The sequence below is a fragment of the Callospermophilus lateralis genome, chromosome 14 (genome assembly GCF_048772815.1).
Source record: "Callospermophilus lateralis isolate mCalLat2 chromosome 14, mCalLat2.hap1, whole genome shotgun sequence".
In the NCBI taxonomy this organism is placed as follows: domain Eukaryota; kingdom Metazoa; phylum Chordata; class Mammalia; order Rodentia; family Sciuridae; genus Callospermophilus; species Callospermophilus lateralis.
Genome location: NC_135318.1, coordinates 65,461,875 through 65,482,379, shown reverse-complemented (window position 1 = coordinate 65,482,379; position 20,505 = coordinate 65,461,875).

The following is a 20,505-nucleotide window of genomic DNA, read 5'->3' as shown; positions in this document are numbered from 1 at the left end:
ATTTGTTTTCACGGTTACAACTTAAATTGTTTTAGACATTAGTCTTTTATTTTAAATTAAACTTACAAAGTGTATTCCAGATATAAAGCAGCTAGTTCATAAAGAAAAGTTAAAAATGAAAAATAGCCAGGAGCGCTACTTCAAAGCCAGCCTCAGTGAAAGTGAGGCACTAAGCAACTCAGTGAGACCCTGGCTCTAAATAAAACACAAACACCTGAGTTTAATCCCTGGTACCCGGCCCAATGGAAAATATACATATTCTAGTAACTTTTCTAACCCATTAAAGTTATTATGTATAAAAAATGAGGTTTTATTTATTTGTAGCAACAGACTTATTTAATGTCAGATATGAGTCTTCCTTGTGGACCAGTTTTAAGGTCAGAGGATACTCCTAGGTTTGAAACAAATAAGCAGACAATTACTGACCAGTGGAAGGACCATTTATGAAGTTAAATGAGATAGGGGAATGTCAAGTAAAAGAGATATATTTTACAAATAGGAAGGTACTTTTGTCAGAGTTGTCCCTGAAAAAATGTTGACATTCTCATCTCACTTTGCTGATGTTCCTTCTTATTATATAAGGATGGAAAGAACCAATAAAATATTAAAAACACTGAACAGCTACTGCATGATGGAAAAAAAATTAAAATCAACAATTTTAACCACATAGTAGAAACACTGTGAAATGCTCTTTCTAAAACTGTGCATCCACTTAGCCATGATATTATATTCCTTTAGGTTCCCTTTTACCAGCCCACATTGGCAAGTCAGGGTTTGCCTTTGCCACTAGAGCTACTATCCTTTTTCCGAGAAAAGCCAGATACTTCTGGGAATTTATGGCTCATGGCCAATGACTGAACCTGTGGGAAGAACAAAAGGAAAGCCTTTTGGTCTTGAGTCTCATTTATACTTGAGAAGTCCCTAAGAGACCAGGCAGAGCTTGGGACATTGCCTGCAATCACACTCTCCTTTGGCTTATTTTTACCTAGTCTGCTTCTTCCACTCCATTACTAGTTTCTCTGGGAATTATTTTTACTAACTCGCTTGTATTTATGGACTAGGATCTGCTCCTGAGAAAAATCTAACACTAAAATACACACTTACTGCATACAATGGGAAAAATCACAGATAAAAAATAAAGTGCATCTTCACATTTCAGTCTAAGGTTAGTTTCAAGAGATAAAGTTAGTTGCAAGAGATACTTATCACATAAAATTTGTTTCTGTATGATTCTGGTAAAACATCTGTGATCAGAGAAGAATGAGTAATTTTCATTTTGCATAGCTATCCATATTAATTGAAAATGCCTACCTAAGAGCTTGACACAAAACATATTTTAATAAGGTATTTTCCAGATATATGCCAAATAATGATAATGGAAGGAAAAAAAGAAAGAGAGAGACAGAGAGAAAGGAAGGGAGGAAGGAAGGAAGGAAAGATTTATATTTGTTGTGTTATTGTGGTGTGTTATTGTGGTTTGGCGATACTGTCAGATGAGGTTTTAATTTTGAAACAGAATCTGTGCTTTGTTTCTTCTTTATTGTAATGATTTCTAGGTTAGTTTTTTTTTCTAAAAACAATTTCTAGAGAATTTTCCACTTATAAATCACTGTGAACAACACTTAATGCCTCTTGAAAAGTTCCCATTTATATCACTGGGAGATGAAGTCAAAAATAGTCTTTATCTAGATCTTGGACCAATTGATTAAAGAATATGATCATTGGATACAGCTATTTGTCTTATTTTTTTTTTCAAACTAAAAACTATATTGTGATAGAGGAAAGAGATATGTTAGATATATACATTAGAGAAATTTTTTCTTGTAAGAAAAAGCTCCAGAATATCTTATTAGAAATTATTGAATCAGAGAAAGAAATTGATGATCTACACCACTTGAACCTGAAATAAAGATGCCAATTTAAAAAAAAAAAAGGCAGTTAAATCAGGACCTATAATTAGTCCCTATAGTGGATAAACTCATTCTCTTTCACCAGAATGGAAAGTCATTGTAAAACTTCATCTTGTGAACGATAATCAATAGTTGACTGTGGAAATCTTGCAAAAGTCTAACATGATAAGTAGTGATGGACATTTCAAGTTCAATATTTTCTGTCTCTGAAACTTGCCTGTGCCTGAAAGGAAATCTGCTTTTTAAATTCTCACCTATTACTAACACTTTACTAGTAAGAGATAAGTGTGTGTATGAAAATTCACAAACATTGTGATAAAGACTAGACGAATAGACACTCTGGTGTCAAACGACAATCGAGATCCTGGTACTTTTTTTTTTTCCCCTTCAAATTTGCGTGATCTGAGAAAGTTATGTAATCTCGAAGACCACAGCTTTCTCATTGGCAAAACTAGGGGGTTTTTTGTTAAAAAAAAAAAAAGAAAAGAAAAGAAAAAAAAAGTAAGGAGGAAAGGGAGGCCAAGTTGCAGAATTAAGAAAGAGGAAAAAATGCATTCTGATTCTGATACCTAATAAGTATGTATCCTTCATTAGTTACCTGTTCATCCCTGTGACAAAATATTTGAGAGAAACAACTTAATTAAAGATCTATTTTTGGCTCCCAGTTTCAGAGGTTTCTTACTATGGACACGTGTCTCCATTTTTCGTGGACAGTGGTGAAGCAGAAAATTGTGGCAGAGAGAAAATGACAGAGCAAAGCTACTTGCTTCTTTGCAGCTGGGAATAAGAAGGGGGAGAGAGGGAGAGAGAGAGAGGAGGAATTGAGTATCAAGGGACAAAATATATCCTTCAAAGTCATACCCTCAGTTATCAAATTCCTCCAATTAGGCCCCACCTCCTAAGTATTCCATCCTCTCACTAGAGCCTATTGACTATAAATTCAATGGATCAATCTTCTGTTGAGGTTATCTTCTGTGGAGGTTATGGTCCTTGTGATTCAGTCTCCCCCCACCATGAACACTGCTGCTTTGGAGATCATGAGCATTTGGGGCATATTGCAGATCTAAACCATAGCAGACCCTACCTAGATACTAGGACTGAATCAGTAGAAAAAACAAAAAATGGATACCAATTTAATTTGGGGAGTTTTATCAATTGGTTGTTTCTAAGTTGAAAATTCATATATATATATATATATATATATATATATATATATATATATATATATATATATTTTAAATATTAAATGTATATATATTAAATATATACATATATACCATTAACTACTGACAGCTTCCAGAAAAAGAAAATTTAAAACAATGTTTAAATTTTAAATTCTCAAAAAAATTATAAATGTTATCCACAACAAAAATGATAAAATAAGAAATAAAACCAAGAAAGGCATTATTACAAGGTATAAATAAGATAAAAGAGGTAAAGTCAAACATTATAGTTGTACTAATAAATGTCAAAGTTTTATACAACATTGTAAATCGACAGTCTCCCACATTCAGTAGAAAAATCAAAGGTTATAATATGCAGATACATGTTATAAAGCTAAATGAATCAGAAAGATAGAAAGCAAAATGCATATAAATTTAGAAGGAGTTGCAATACTAATGCTGTAAGGAAAAAAGTTAGTGTAAGGAAAATAAAATATCGCAAATATATTTAAAGATAGTAACACTTCTAATAAAAATAGGCACCATGAATGTCTACGGCATTAATATGAACAAATGTATCAATAGGCACTAAGAAAGATTCTTTGCTCCACAATCTACATTTCAGTTGCTAAACTTTTCCCAGACTAAGTTAGTTTAGCAAACACCCTAGTTTCCATATCCATTCATCTTTGGTATCTAATTTAGTTCATTCTTGACCATGCCCCTCATGTTTGTTTCAAGCATGAGTTATTCCAGAATTTCCCCTTTCCCTTAATATTTTCCCTTAGCATTTTTCCATCAACTGATCCCCACCATATTCTTTGCCTATAAATTCCCAGTTGCTTATGTTTTATCTGTATACAGAGTTAGAGTTTGAGGTGACTTTTCTCCTATCCATAATAGTCCTAAATAAAATGTTTTTTCTTTTTTAGCAGTTTAACAACTGTCCTGCTCTGTTTTTTCTTTGTACATACCTACATACTTTATAATTGCTACAGTTCATTGAATCATTTTGCTAAGACTTAATTATCTACTTCTATATATGATTGAAATTTTGGAGAAATATAGATTTACTAGTATAAAAACTAGTAATAATCCTGGTGGGGGTTTTTAGGATAAGTTACCACAATACATAGTAAATGAAGTATATTATATAAATATGTATACATATGTATACATATTTATATATACGCATACACACATATATATACACATATATATTCATATATACACATATATAAAATATTCTTTCAGATATTTTAAAACTCCATAAAATTATAATGAAAATGAATAAGAAAAAATCAATTAATCATAAAAAGTGCCTATATAAAGGCATTTTGGTTTGGAATATGATTGTGTTAGAGTTTATAATTTGGGGATAATTGGATAATTCAACACAAAATGTTGAAAAATATTGCCACTTTCCATCCCTCTCCCCAAAGAAGAAAATAAGATCTGCATTACAGTTGAATCACAAAAAGAACTCTAATGAATTAAATATTCTAATGATAAAGAAAAAAGCCTAAGAGAAAATATTATTAATATTTTGTTAAGCTCAAGTAAAGTAATATTCTAATAAATACTATTACAAATGTTGAAATGAAATAAAATATGGGTAAAATATGGTTATATTTTTAAACAAATACTATATGTCAAGATAAAGAGGAAACCTTTAAATGTGGACATATTTATATGACAAACCATTCTTCTAAGCCAATACAAAAAATAATAATGATTAATTACACAGACTATACATAGTTCATGATTCTTTGGCAAAGGAATTGTATTAAAATGTTGATGATATTATAAATTAGCACATTTCTGAATAAAGATTTTTATTACAACTTAATAATAAAAACTTTAAAGATGTGTATAATTGTTCTCAAACTTTCTACTCTAAAAATGTAGTGTCATGGTAGAAATAAATTTTGACAGACACTAATGATTCTTGCCCCTTATTTTTTAAATTATGTGCTTTAGTCAACTTTTTTGCTGCTGCGACTAAAAGACCCAACCAGAACAATTGTAGAGGAGGAAATTTTATTTGAGGGCTCATGGTTTCAGAGGTCTTAGTCCATAGAAGGCCCGCTCCATTTCTTGGGGCTGGAGGTGAATCAGAACATCATGGTGGAAGAATGTGCAGAGGGAAGCAGCTCACATGGTGATCAGAAGGCAGAGAGAGAGAGAGTCCACTGACCAGATACACCCCAAAGCCACACCCCAATGCCCACCTCCTCCAGTCACACTCTACCACTTCAATTATAGCTCAGCTAATCCATATCAGGGGATTAATTCACTGATTGGATTAAGATTCTCACAACTCAATTTTCTCTTCTGCATCTTCTTCATTGTCTCTCATGTAAGCTTTGGGACAACATCTCACATCCAAAGCATAATATTATCAGTTAAAGTATGTAAAACAAAAAATACTCCATTGAAGAGGGCTGCTAAAATAAAATACTAGATAGGTATTAAAAGCCAGGTCATCAACTGGCATTCAACGAAACATCAAAAAATATTTAAAAACTGTGAAAAAGAGAAACAGTACAGCCTCATATTTTGACTCAGTTATCAGCTACTAATCATACATGCTTGTTATCAGACATTTATCTGAGTTTAACAATTAAAGCATGTCCTTTCTTCCTAAGTAGCACGTTTCTAATAAAAAGCGAGTTGCAAAAAGACAGATTGAAATGTACATGTTTTGAGCTCTTAGAGTATAACTCACTGTGCTTGACGTAGTCAATCTCCTGAACTCTTCCTCATTATGTTATTCCTTATTGTTATCCCTATAAGAAAACTTTCAAGGGTTTAGAAAAGTTAGAAAATTAACCAAATCTATAAGAAGTAGTTCTGGAGTTCAAACATGGGTTTTTTTCCTGGCATTTATCCCCTCGTTTTTCCATTAGACAAGACCAGGATGCAAGTAATCGCCATTTTCAACTGGCAGCTGGCATGCCAGATAATCTGTCAACAAGAGCCCAAGTCCAGAAATTGCATTGAGAGCTCTTAATCATCCCCAGCTCTTTAAAGTTTGGCAAGAATTTTCAGAGCTTTCCCAAATGTTTCTGCTTCCTGTCACTGTAGACCCAGACAAATGAAGATGAAGTAAGGTTTCCAGATTAGAGAAAGGATAGGCTGCTACTGAAACTGTGATTTTTTTCCCTGGACTATTGGGAAAATATTTCTGAGAAAAAAATACCTTAGTTACCCTATGGAGACATCTCATTTCATTACTTGAGGTAAAATCCTTTGATTGAGCAGGCTTTCTGTTAAGCCTTACCAACTAAGGCTTAATCATAGGTAATGCCAGTAAGAAGGTCTATTTAAATGATAAAAAAATGGATCAATTGTGAAGGAAAGGAAGTAAAGCTAATGGACTGAGAAGTAAAAAGATGATTTTAGAATACTGTAGGGAAAAGCTAGAATATGGGGAAATTATGAAATTAGCTGACCGAAGGGGGAGAGAGTGAATCACAACCTTGGACATTTTTAGCTGGTTAATCCATTGTCAAATATCATCCCCATTTGATAGTACAATGGTAAGTCTAACAGGAAGACTGAGGATATTTGAGGAAATTCTCTTTTGTATGGATTCTTGCTTTTTTTTTATGGAAAACCTTTAAGATATTCATGTTAGTAAGAAGGTTGTCATTTCAGTAGGAAGAATTCAAAGCAAGCAAAAGGGACAGGTATTTGGGGGGAACATTAAATTCAAAAGTTGGTACTTGCCTAACCCTCTACTTTCACTTATTTTATTCCTCCTTCCTTCATTCCATTTTTACTTCCTTTCTTCCTCTATTCTTCAGATTTCTTCTTTTCAACTTTTCTATCCTGCTTTGGTCCTTCCCTCTACAAATATCTACGGACTTCCCTTTTTGAAAGTGATAGATTCTTTTCAAGATAACAGTTAAGAAAAAACAATGAGATCATTCCGACGTCACAGGTATTCATGGTATAATGTTTATATTAACATAAATAAATAAAAAGAAAAAAAGCCATTTTTTAACCATATACTTAATAAAATAGAAAACCTTATTAGGGTAAATTTTTCAATGTCCATCAGAAAAAAAAATTGCATATGTCTTCATTTATAATATTAATTGTTAAGTTAAAATTAAATTAATTAGAGATTAAAAATTATATTTTTGTATTTAACTTTGCACCCTTGGAGAAGTATCTCTCCATTTTCTTCACTTCCCAACCCCTGGATACCACCAAAATCATATTCAGTTAGACAGTACAGATGTTGTTTTCAGGATATTAGAGCTTTTTCTTCACTTAATTTAATCCTGCTGCTTATTTTCTTTTGGCTTTATTATATTTTCTCTTCATAATAAAATATGTGTGCCCTATGACACTTGATACTTGGTGTCTTACTCTAAGACAGGGGTCACCAGTGTTCTTGGCCCAGATGGAAGAATGAGGGATAGAATGATGAGAGGTGGAAAGGAAGATCAGGGGAACTTAAAGGAATATAGCAAAAAATTTATGGGGATGGTTTATTTGTTTTAACATTGGCATTTTCCCTGTGGAAAGAGTTCCTATATTTTATCAGATGTTGAGAAAGTTCTATGATTTTCTTAGATTTAAATACCATAGGTCTAAATGTAGATATGAAATAAGAATATGCTACATTTTATTTAAATTTTCTTTTCATATATCTTTACAAGTTTTTCCATGAATACATAGAGAATTTTAACACCTATTCCACTAGTAGAGAATTTTGTCAAATCCATGATAAAACTGAAGCCAGATAAAAACACTAAATAACAATGCAATTAAATGAACTGTTCAAAGCATTGTCCTAGCTTGTTTATTTATACAATGCATTTTACAATAATAATAAATTTATTCCTGAAACTTATTTTATATAGTACTTGGATTATACTCTCTACTAGTGCAATTATAAAGATTAACATTTGAGTTTCTTTACTGCAAATTATCTTACTCTATCTAACTATTTGATTTCCTCAGGTGGAAAGAATGAGACTATCATACTGTTTATCATTAATACCCCAACTTCAAAGAATTCCCTTTCAAAAAAGTCTGCAATTTTTCTCTCTTCAGTTTATTATATTATATCTATACTTACATTCTACAGTGAAAATGACAGTGACCACAGCAAACATTTATCTGGATTATAAAGAAATTAATTAATCTCCCATGATAACTTTAAGTATTTTCTTTTTAAAAAGTTGGCACTTGTTTCTCAGTACAATCCACAAAGCTATAAGGAGATGCACAGTGGTTACTACTTAGCAACAGAGAAGCTATTTGGATTCAAATCTGATAGATTGCAAATAATCCAGATGTTGCTCCATTTGTGCATCAGATAGATTATTGAAGTTCCTGGTGCTGCTGTTTTCCCAGTTAAAGAAGTGGTTTTTTGTTTGTTTGCTTTTTTTTTTTTAAGCTGGATGTTTTTTTAAGCTTTACCCAAGCATTCTGACACCCTTCCTTCAATAAAATTAAATGTACACACACCATGTTGTAACACTTTTCCACTTTATCTAATTCACCAAAGATTTGAGACATGTAAATTTCATCTGGGTTTTCTTTTTTTAAGTTTCTGATTTTCCTATCAGATTTGGATGGTGGATTTCACACCTCCCCCTATTATTCTTAGGAAGGTATATAAGTGTCTACTCAGAGGTTGTTTTCAGCCTGATAAATGCTGCTTAAAATTTGAATTCCTTTGACTGAAGTGCATGCAGCCCAGTGGTAGCTCTCCTGCCTACCTTGCAGAGAATCCCTGGATTTAATAACCAGTACTGGATAAACTTTTTTTTTTAAATCCTCAGAATTGTTTCTGCTCTTTGAAGCCCCACAATCTCAGTTTTGTTACAAACGGTGACAGAATAGTGTCACCGTTTGTAGCATAATGTCTATAGAGTGTGCTCTGAATTATGAAGTGTATTTGTACACACATAATGTTGTCTCTTTTGTCTTACCATCATTCTGGTTCCCACTTCTGAGAGCTGTGTCTTCAGAAGATGCCTACCTTAGGAGTTATCTGAGGAGAAACAGATTTTAAAAATCCCATGGGTTGATTTACCAGAATTAATTATTTTTTTTTCTGGATAAACAAGGGTATTTATAACTAAAAGGGGGAAAATAAAATTTAATTTAGCCACAGTGAAGATATGACAGTTATTATTTTTACTCATTTATTAAATGACTTCTCTAATTTCTTTATTTATTATTATATTTACCATCACATATAAAGAGTGATAACTTAATTCAATACTTTGTAAATTTTCCTGTGTATTTCTAGTAGAAGCAATAATCCCTGAACTCTTTAATTATACCTTCTTATGGATGAGACAGGCAAAACAATTACTATTTGTTAATTCAAAAACAATATATAAGAACTAGAAAAGCTATGCATAAATTATTTCTAAAAGTGTAAAAATACATCCATACACAGATAACAATATTAGTTACAAACTCAGACCTACGTCTAGATTCCAATTTCTAAAGTAATTGTTTTTAATATTTTAGGGCTGATTGTAATTATTAACACAATTCCACCAGATTTTTACTTTCTTTCTGCCATCTCTAGCACTACTTCTAGCTCTTTCTTTCTATATTTCAAAGAAGTGGTATGAAAGAGAGTAGCAGGTCTCCAGGAGAGGTCGAGGGGAAAATGTAACCAATGCCAGAGCCCAGTGACTTCCCTATGGAGAAGAGGACATTTTATCTGGATTGAAAGTAGGAATTTCCTTCAGTATTTTGGAAAGATTATGAAAGTCTAGCTTTCAGAATTTGTGAGTGCTGGGAAGTAGGGTAGAGCAGTAAGGATCTGGATTAGCAATAAGGCCAGGCTAGTTGACATGAAAAGCTAAGAGCCTTCTGGTTTTATTACGTACCTGGCCCAATAGACAATAGTTAGCTCAAACAGCTACTTTTAGATAGCTAATGCTAAAGAAAGTTTTCTCAGGTAAGGAACATTATTGGAGACAACCAAGTTCATAGCGTAATCTCATCTGAATCCAGTATACAACACTGAGGGAAAATTATGGTGGATAATGGTGAATTTAGTTTGAACAGTTAGAAAGCTATTGCAACACTCCCAGTGAGCAGGGATGAGAGTGTGGAACAAAGTCCTGGCCAGGGAAACTGAGATCTATTGTTGAGGTAAAGCATCAATCATTGAATATGTGTAGCAATGACTGTGAAGACCTCTAAGTATTAAATTGTACCTAAAAATAAGAAAATTCTATAAAAAGCAAGCAAACTCGCCTTCCAAGAAGTCAAGAGGAGAAACTTGATTGGCCAAAGAAAGTAAGGCATGGGAACCTTTAGAAAAAAAAAAAGACATAATTAGAATTCCCTGCTTTTCAAATTTTCCAAAGTCATACACATCTTGTTAGTAACAACACTTTTCCTCTTTATTATCCACTAAAATTTTAAATATGTAGATTTATTCTGAGAAAAGAGAATTTGCTTTTCCTCTAAAATCTGTGATTCCATTTCTGATTTAAAAGCAGACTCAGATGGCAGATTTCATACCTTCCCCTAAAATACTTACAAAGACGAATGAATGGACATAATTTTAGAATAATCCATTAAAAATGAGAATGACAACCTTTTGCCAGAAAATGGAAGAATTCCAATTAATTAAAAGGAGTAGTTTGGTAGATTGCTACCCATTCTTCACCTTTAGCTGCATCTCTCCTTCACTTATAAAATAAAGCCCACACCAACAAATATCAGTCATCAAACTTCCCTCACAGGCTCAAAAATCTTTCCCTACCAACCACAAAAAGCAAGCAAACCACTTTCCACCTTGACTTCAAGTGAGAAATATGAAAGGACTCAGAAATATCTCTTCCACCCTAGTTTTAGGCAGACTCTGACCTTCATGTATCCAGCAAATACTTATACAGTCCCTGATGGCACAGAGCTGGATCCAAAAAGACAATGGTGATGAAAGTTCATATAGGCTCTGTCTTCATGAGATTTAAGTTTTCAAAGAGACTGCAAATTTAAGACTAGTAGGACAGGACAGTAACTCACAGGTGCTTTTTGGGTCTCAGCCCAATGACAATGAATGTTCTTCCCTGAGTCTCTCAACTTAAGAGTATCACAGCAGCCTCTATTCCTCTGGACTTCCTTTCAGTCAAGTGAAATGTGGCTGAGCTCTGTGAATGTGTAGGCTTTGTCAGCATCACTTATCACTTACCAGGGTTACTGATACAAACAGAAGTCAACAAATAGGCCAATTTACAGCCTATGTGCTAAGAATAGTTTTTACTACTTCAAAGTGTTTTGAAGGAAAAAAAAAGGAGGAGAAAGAAGAGAGAAGGACAGGAAGAGGAAGTGACTCTACAGAAGAGAAAATGCACATGGTCCACAAAATCTAAATATCTGTCCCTGTAAAGAGCTGACTCCTACTTAGAGTTGTTTTTGCTATTCTGGGTCTTTTATTTTTCCATTTGAATTTCATGATTGCTTTCAATAGTAACAAAAACAGCATGGTACTGGTACCAAAACAGGTGGGTGGACCAATGGTACAGAATAGAGGACACAGAAACCAATCCACAATATTACAACTATCTTATATTTGATAAAGGGGCTAAAAACATGCAATGGAGGAAGGATAGCATCTTCAACAAATGGTGCTGGGAAAACTGGAAATCCATATGCAACAAAATGAAACTGAATCCCTTTCTCTCGCCATGCACAAAAGTTAACTCAAAATGGATCAAGGAGCTTGATATCAAATCAGAGACATGGCGTCTGATAGAAGAAAAAGTTGGCTACGATCTACATACTGTGGGGTCGGGCTCCAAATTCCTCAATAGGACACCCATAGCACAAGAGTTAATAACTAGAATCAACAAATGGGACTTATTCAAACTAAAAAGTTTTTTCTCAGCAAAAGGAACAATAAGAGAGGTAAATAGGGAGCCTACATCCTGGGAACAAATCTTTACTCCTCACACTTCAGATAGAGCCCTAATATCCAGAGTATACAAAGAACTCAAAAAATTAAACAATAAGAAAACAAGTAACCCAATCAACAAATGGGCCAAGGATCTGAACAGACACTTCTCAGAGGAGGACATACAATCAATCAACAAGTACATGAAAAAATGCTCACCATCTCTAGCAGTCAGAGAAATGCAAATCAAAACCACCCTAAGATACCATCTCACTCCAATAAGATTGGCAGCCATTATGAAGTCAAACAACAACAAGTGCTGGCGAGGATGTGGGGAAAATGGTACACTTGTATATTGCTGGTGGGACTGCAAATTGGTGCGGCCAATTTGGAAAGCAGTATGGAGATTTCTTGGAAAGCTGGGAATGGAACCACCATTTGACCCAGCTATTCCCCTTCTCGGTCTATTCCCTAAAGACCTAAAAAGAGCATACTACAGGGACACTGCTACATCGATGTTCATAGAAGCACAATTCACAATAGCAAGACTGTGGAACCAACCTAGATGCCCTTCAATAGATGAATGGATAAAAACAAATGTGGCATTTATACACAATGGAGTATTACTCTGCATTAAAAAATGACGAAATCATAGAATTTGCAGGGAAATGGATGGCATTAGAGCAGATTATGCTAAGTGAAGCTAGCCAATCCCTAAAAACAAATGTCAAATGTCTTCTTTGATATAAGGAGAGTAACTAAGAACAGAGTAGGGAGGAAGACCATGAGAAGAAGATTAACATTAAACAGGGATGAGAGGTGGGAGGGAAAGGGAGAGAGAAGGGAAATTGCATGGAAATGCAAGGAGACCCTCAGGGTTTTACAAAATTACATACAAGAGGAAGTGAGGGGAAAGGGAAAAAAACAAGGGGGAGAAATGAATTACAGTAGATGGGGTAGAGAGAGAAGAGGGGAGGGGAGGGGAGAGGAGGGGGGATAGTAGAGGATAGGAAAGGCAGCAGAATACAACAGACACTAGTATGGCAATAGGTAAATCAATGGATGTGTAACTGATGTGATTCTGCAATCTGTATATGGGGTAAAAATGGGAGTTCATAACCCACTTGAATCAAAGTGTGAAATATGATATATCAAGAACTATGTAATGTTTTGAACAACCAACAATAAAAATTTTAAAAAAAGAGCTGACTCCTTTGGCACATAGAAATCTCTCTAGAAATATGGGTAGAATGAGTATATAAATGATATTTCAAGACATTCAGAGTTTAAAAGTACATTAGCACAGGTAGGGACAGATATATGCATGCATACAATCAAATCGTTAGCAATGGTAAAGGCTAGGAATTGTAGCTTTCTATGAGTTTGACCAGTTCAGAGTACAAAAAAAAAAAAAAAAAAATCTCAGATGGTATCTATCTGTGTGACTGGGTTAAATGCTACCTGGATAGATGGAAAACTATGATTTTGGGGAGTGTCTTTCTGAAAGAGATTAGCATTTGAATCAGGAGAATAGGAAGAAGATCCACCCTCACCAATATGGGAAGGCATGGTCCAATCCACTGAGGCTCTAAATAGATTAAAAGGAAGAAAGGTTAATTTTCTTTGCTCCTTAGCCATCTCCTGCTCTCACACCTCAGAGATCCTATTTCTCTGGGTTTCCTACTCCAGGATTTACACCAGTGCCTGTCCTGTTCTTGTGTCTTCAGCCTAGGATTAAATTACACCACCTGCACTTTGGTTTCTCCAGCTTGTAGACAACACGTCCTGGATATTTTGGCCTTCCTAACTGCAAGAGTCAATACCAATAATCTCATAGATGGTAATATAAATAACTTATTCATTCTCTTTCTCTGGATAACCATAATACAACCCAAGAAGACATTTAGTAACAGTCAGAATACATTTCTAAGATACAGTGAAGAAACACTAAGAAGAAACTTGGAGATGAAGAGTACTTACTTGTTCAAAATTACCTAGCTTCAGCTATGTACTGGTAGAGATAAGTCACATTTCCAAAGTTTAATATCCCAATTAGAAAAGAAAATTATACATAAATTTCTGTATGTAAAAATCAAAAGTTTATTCACCATAAAATGCCATAAGTAGCTTCAAATAAAAAGACATAGAATAACAATGCTCTTGTTTGCTTGATTCATTCATTCATACATTCATTCATGCCATTTTCATTCACTCATCTCACAATCAGGTGTTTTAATAAGCAATAACTGCACAAAACAATATATTAAATCTCAGAAAAGTAGCTAAACATTGATGTTAATAGTACTAATTCTGTAGGAAAATGATCAAGTTCAAATATCAACATTATTTGTTCCTGTGAGTAGCAAGAAATAAGAGATCTGCTCACTCGGTGTGACTATTTTTTATCCATTAATGAACATATCAATAGTAGCTACTTTATGACTATAAGAGAACTAAATGAGCTTTTGGTGGTAAAAGCTCAGAACTGATTAGCAGGTATTAATTATCAAAGTATGTTAAATAATAGTTTAGTAAACCATAAAACAAAAAACAAAAGAGTGGTCAGTGTACCATTATGTTATAGCTTTTAAATTCATCAAGATTAGAAAAACACTAATTCGATATTTGAAGTGGATAATTTCATACAGAGCTGATTAAAGTAAAAACTGCACAGCATGGAGAGTCTTTTTCAAAGATATAAATCAGAAAAATTTCAGTTAATTCAGTTCTAAAACCCTCAGAAATTTACTAATATTGCACCTGCAAGATATTTTAACATCATTTAAATTACAACCAGTGGGCAAAATTCAATATCCCACTCTTGCAGCTTTCAAGATTTATTTTATTTGTCTTTGACTTCTCACATTTAAAATATGATATGCCTAATTATAAATTCTATCCTATTTTGTGTTCTTTTAGTTTGCTGGATCTGTGGTTTGGTGTCTATAATTAATATGATAAAACTTTCAAATTGTATCACTTCTAATATTGTTTCTGCTCCATTCTCTTCCTTTTCTTTTTCAATTATACATATATTACACCATTGGAAATTGTCCCAAAGCTCTTAAATATCTGTCCATGTTTTTCCTTTATTCTATTTCTTTTTTGCATTTCAGTTTGACAAGTTTCTATTGGTGTATCCTCAAGCTCACTGATTATTTCTTCAGCCACTTTCAGTCTATTCACAAGTTCATCAAAGATATTTGCAGTTTGTTAGTGTTTTGTATTTTTAGCATCTCCTCTTGATTTCTTCTTTCTGTTTCCATTTCTCTGCTTACATTACACATTTGATGTTACATTTTGTTTAATTTTACCATTGTAACATTAGTAAATGTTACATTTAAAAATCATCTTTCTGATAACTGTAGTTTAGTATTATATCTCACTCAGGTTCAGATGCTTGCTTTTTCTTTTCAGATTTCTTTTCAGATTACTACCTAATTAACCCATTTTTGAAGATAGGTGAACTTTGATTTTGAATGATGAAAATAAAATAACAATTTTAAAATCACATGTAATTTTTTTTGTTGGAAGTTAGACACATTATATCTGGTAATGTAGGAACTGACACATTCAGACCTTCACCATGAGGTTGGGGTTGATCTGGCTGTGAGTTAGTATTTAATCTTTGTTCTAGTTGTAGATGCCAGCAGATTCAAAATCCTCTAGTGTTTTTATTTTTGTATCTCCTTTTGTTTTATTTCCCTATGAAATCCTTCTTAAATAGAGTCTGAGCTTTGCAGCTCTTCAACCTATGATCCACATTTTCTCTACTGGAACCTGGTTGATGTGGTAGTGATGTCTTGGACAGGGAAAACTTTCTATAATCTTGTGAGTAAATTTGTCTTTTAGGAATTGTGTGTGCCTGAGATGTGAGCTTCTAAGAAATGTCTCTTCAATTTCTTTATTGCTTCGGTGAGTTAGAAAGGCTGCCCTTCTCCCTGGTATAATAATAACATGGTAAAGATATTTCCCCTTGAGGGTAGGCTTGCATATGGAGAATGCTCAGGGTATATTTCTAATTCTTTTTTTACAGTTTCCTTTAATTAAATTAATACAGAGTTACTTCATTAATATTCACTTACTTTGCTTTCAACATAAGAACATACTGTGATTCCTAATGGCAAACCCCACAAAAATGTTGGGCACTTCTGGGAAACCCTCAAGCAGTTTCTTCCTCTTATGTTAGTCTACAAACATTGTCATAATTATGCTTTAAGTGAACCAGAGCTAGAAGATTACCTGGGCCAGAAGTGATTCTCTGTTTATGCTAGTGTCTTGAGATTTTAGGGTACTAGTTTTTCCTGCTACTTCAATTCTTTGATAAACCCTGGAAGTCATTGACATTTATGATGTTCTGCTTATTTTTGTGCAAAAATAGGAGTTATAACCATGATTTTTTGCCTATTGATGTTATAACAAAATGTCTGATGCTTATAATATGTTAAGAGAAAACTATGATGTTTTAAAAGAAAGAAAACAATAATACATAGAATGTGTACAAATTATTAAAACTTTGTTAAATCCAGCAACAATTCAAAATGCTTTCCTTTGGGTGGGAAGTTTACAGTGACTGATTTTGCTTTTCATAATTTTAAATTTTCTAAATTGTATTCAGTGACCAGATTTCCCTTTTATAAGTGAAGCCATATTCTGAAACATTATAGCATCCCAAGCAAAGATTCAGTATAGTTATTTTAAAACTCTGGAGAAAATCTGTCTCATTTTGTTTCTTGGCTACCTTCAAATGTTGAGTGATCCTGAGCGAATTTCTTAATTATTCAGTTGCTCAGATTCCACATCTTTAAAAATGAGAATGCTAGGGTTGCAACTCCACCACAAGTCATTAGAACTGAAGGATTAATATATGCAAGCTGTCTAGTACCTTAAATAAATACCTTATTATATTATTTGAAATGAGCAATTAAGGAACCATTTCATTTTTTAATTCATTAAAGCAGATGTGATTTATTATTCATTTCCCTTGATGAGCCATAGTCTGAGTAACTTACCATCTTCTCAAGTGGGTCAATTAACTATTTCTCACCATCTGTTTGGCCAGTGATCTAGTCCCTTGCTTCCAGTCACATGCAATGGCCTTTAACAGTGCACAGATCTGTGAATGTTGGAAGGGCACCAGAATGGAGAATATTTGGCCCTGAGAAAACACCAGAGAAAAATACATAAATATTTAGAGAGAATTAAATATGCAACTTTTAAAAATTGTTTTTGCAAACCTTATCTTTGGCATGGAACTCTGACATCAGTACCATAAATTGTGAGTATCATGTTTACCCACTTGACACTCATTCCTCTGTGAAATCAATGCACCATTTGTGTGAAGGATTTTAGTGGAGTTGGCAGGGATCATATTTGACCTTCCTTGTTTATTATATCTTTTGCTAATATTTGTTTGATTTTTATTTAAAAGGACAAAAATGTTTATATGCTACCTTTTTAAAAGATGTAACACATCTCAGCTGGATAGATTCTTTTAGTATTTTGATTTGTTCTACCTAATTAACCCATTTTTAAAAAGATAGGTGAACTTTGATTTTGAATGATAACAACAAAATAACAATACTGTGTTTTAAAAGACCATTGAACTACACTTGTCACACTCTAACATTTTCTATACCTGCATTTATCCCACTTAGATCTCTATTTATAGACACCAGTTTTCACAAAAAAAGGCAGTGGAATCTTTGTTATAAGTGCAATTTTAAATATTAAAACAAATTCTAGAAAGCTTCATGTATTGTGGTAAATTTAGGCAGTATTTAAAAAAGATTTATTCAATCTTTTGTTCAGATGGTTTATCTTGCATTCAATAAAGATAATGCATAGGATACAAAGAGATATAGTATATGATCCTAAAATGTCTATTATGAAACTGCATTTATCTATGGTGCATTAAGTAAATCTTGCTGTTTAAAAAATGAATATAATATTAAATTCTGATAAATTTTTTAACCCTTGCACATAGAGTTGTATATGCTTTGCTTCGAACAACCTTTTTAATTTTCAACATTTTCAGTAAAATAAATGTAACCTTATATATGTAAATAGTAAAACAAAGTATTTGGAAAATACAGGGGAAATATTTGGTTATCAAGTAGATATCTGATAATGAACAACAATTGATTATAATTCTGAACATAGTCACAGGATCAATAAATTTCTATACAAGACCACAGTATTTTTATCACTATTTAACACATTTTTACTTGAAAATATGTTCTACTACAGAATGGATAGTGTATTTTGCATGTGGTATAATGTTAACAAATGATGCTTTTATTTTTCTTTTTAGATATACAAGACAGTATAATGTATTTTGATATATTATACATACATGGACTACAAGTTATTCTAAATAGGATTCCATTCTTGTGGTTGTACATGATATGGAGTTTCATGGGTTGTGTATTCATATATGAGAATAGAAGAGTTATGTGCAATTCATTCTACTGTCTTTGCTATTCCCATCCCCGTCCCTTCTCTTCCTTCCCCTTTGTCTAATCCAATGGATTTGTATTCTTCCCTGCCTCCCTGCACCCTACCTTGTTGTGTGTTAGCATCCACATATCAGAGAAAACATTCTGCCTCTGTTTTTTGGGGACAGATTGATCTCATTTAGTATGATAGTCTCCAGTTCCATACATTTACTGCCAAATGCCATAATTTCTGTTTTAGTTAACTTTTTCACTGATATGACTAAAAGGCCCAACCAGAACAACTGTACAGGAAGAAGAGTTCATCTTGGGCTCATGGGTTCAGAGGTCTCAATCCATAGACAGCAGGTTCCATTCCTCAGGGCTCCAAGTGAGGCAAAATATACTGATGGAAGAGAGTGGTGAAGGGAAACAGCTCACATGACAATCAGGAAACATAGAGAGGGGTCTCCACTTGCCAGATACAAATATATACTCCATAGTCATGCCCCCATAGAACCACTTCCTTCAGCCATACCCTGCCTGCTTCCAAGCCCCACCCAGTTAATCCCATCAGGGATTAATTCATCCATTAGGTTAAGGCTACAACCTAATGTTTCTCCTCCAATCTTTCTTGCACACGTGAGCCCTTGGGGGATACCTTACATCCAAACCATAATCATTTCATTATTCTCTATGAATGAATAATATTCCATTGTGTATATATATACCACATGTTTTTTTTATCCATTTATCAGTTGAAGGTCACCTAGTTTGGTTCCATAGCTTGGCTATTGTGAATTGAGCTGCTATAAACATCGATGGGGCTGTGTCATCTTAAAATGTTGATTTTATGTCCTTTGGGTGTAAACCAAGCAGTGGTATAACTGGGTCAAATGGTGGTTTTATTCCAAGTTTTCTAAGGAATCTCCGTCCTGCTTTTCTCAGTGGTTACATCATCTCAAAGTCCCACCAGAGACCCTTTTCTCCACATCCTTGCCAACATTTATCTTTACTTATACTAATTGCCATTCTGACTGCAGTAAGGTAAAATCTCAGTGTAGTTTTATTTTGCATTTCTCCAATTGCTAGAGATGTTGAGCATTTTATTCATCCATTCACTGGCCATTAATATTTCTTCTGTGAAGTGCCTGCTCAGTTCCTTTGCCAATTTGTCAATTGGGTTGACAAATGATATTTTTTTATTCCATATGTTTCTATAACCCAGAATTGCTTCATATTGAACACATAGTTGTAAATACCCTCTTAAAAATTCTCTAAATTCAAATGGATTCTATTTGTCTAGTGCTTGGAGGTTAATTGTTGTTAAATATTTCAAATAATAAAATAAATTAGAACAGTTTAAAAAATTGAGTTCCAGGCAAAACTTCTAAACAAGAAAGAGGACTCTGGTGGTGGATAGTGTCAATACATCAGAGAAGTATTCACAACAATTGAACAGACAGAAACTTCTATTTCTTTAAGATCCAACCAGTTGAACTTGGGCTTTTCTTCTCCTCATTACTTGAAACCAAGTCCAGGGATAAGGAAGAATTGAGGATAACACTGAACTCTATGAAAACCTAAAATGAGAATTTCAGGAAATCCTAGATGCAAGAGGAGGTGTCTGACTTTGGATTTGTAGAGATGAAGTTCCAGGAAGAAAATGAAAAGATAATGAACTATAGAAGAAGAAAATGCTGTGATTCAATGTTATCTTCTGGCATTTAATAGTATTTAAGTATTGAAGAATGTCATATAACTGGAAAAATGCAGTATGCATAGTTTTCAGGTTGACTTCTTTCACACAGCAATAATCATTTGTTGTTCCATGTCTTTTCCTGGCTTAATAACTCAATTCTACTGGAAAAAAAAAAACCTCATTAATTGGATGTGCAAAAGTTTATCTCTTCATCTACTGAAAGATCCCTTGGCTGCTTCAAAGTTGTGGTAATGATGCATAAAGCAGCTTTTGGTGGACACAAGTTTTCAACTCATTTAGCTACATATTAAGGAGCATAACTGATGGATTTAACACTAACAGTATCTCTATCTATCTATCTATCTATCTATCTATATTTTAATGCCTAATGTCTTCTAAGAGACAG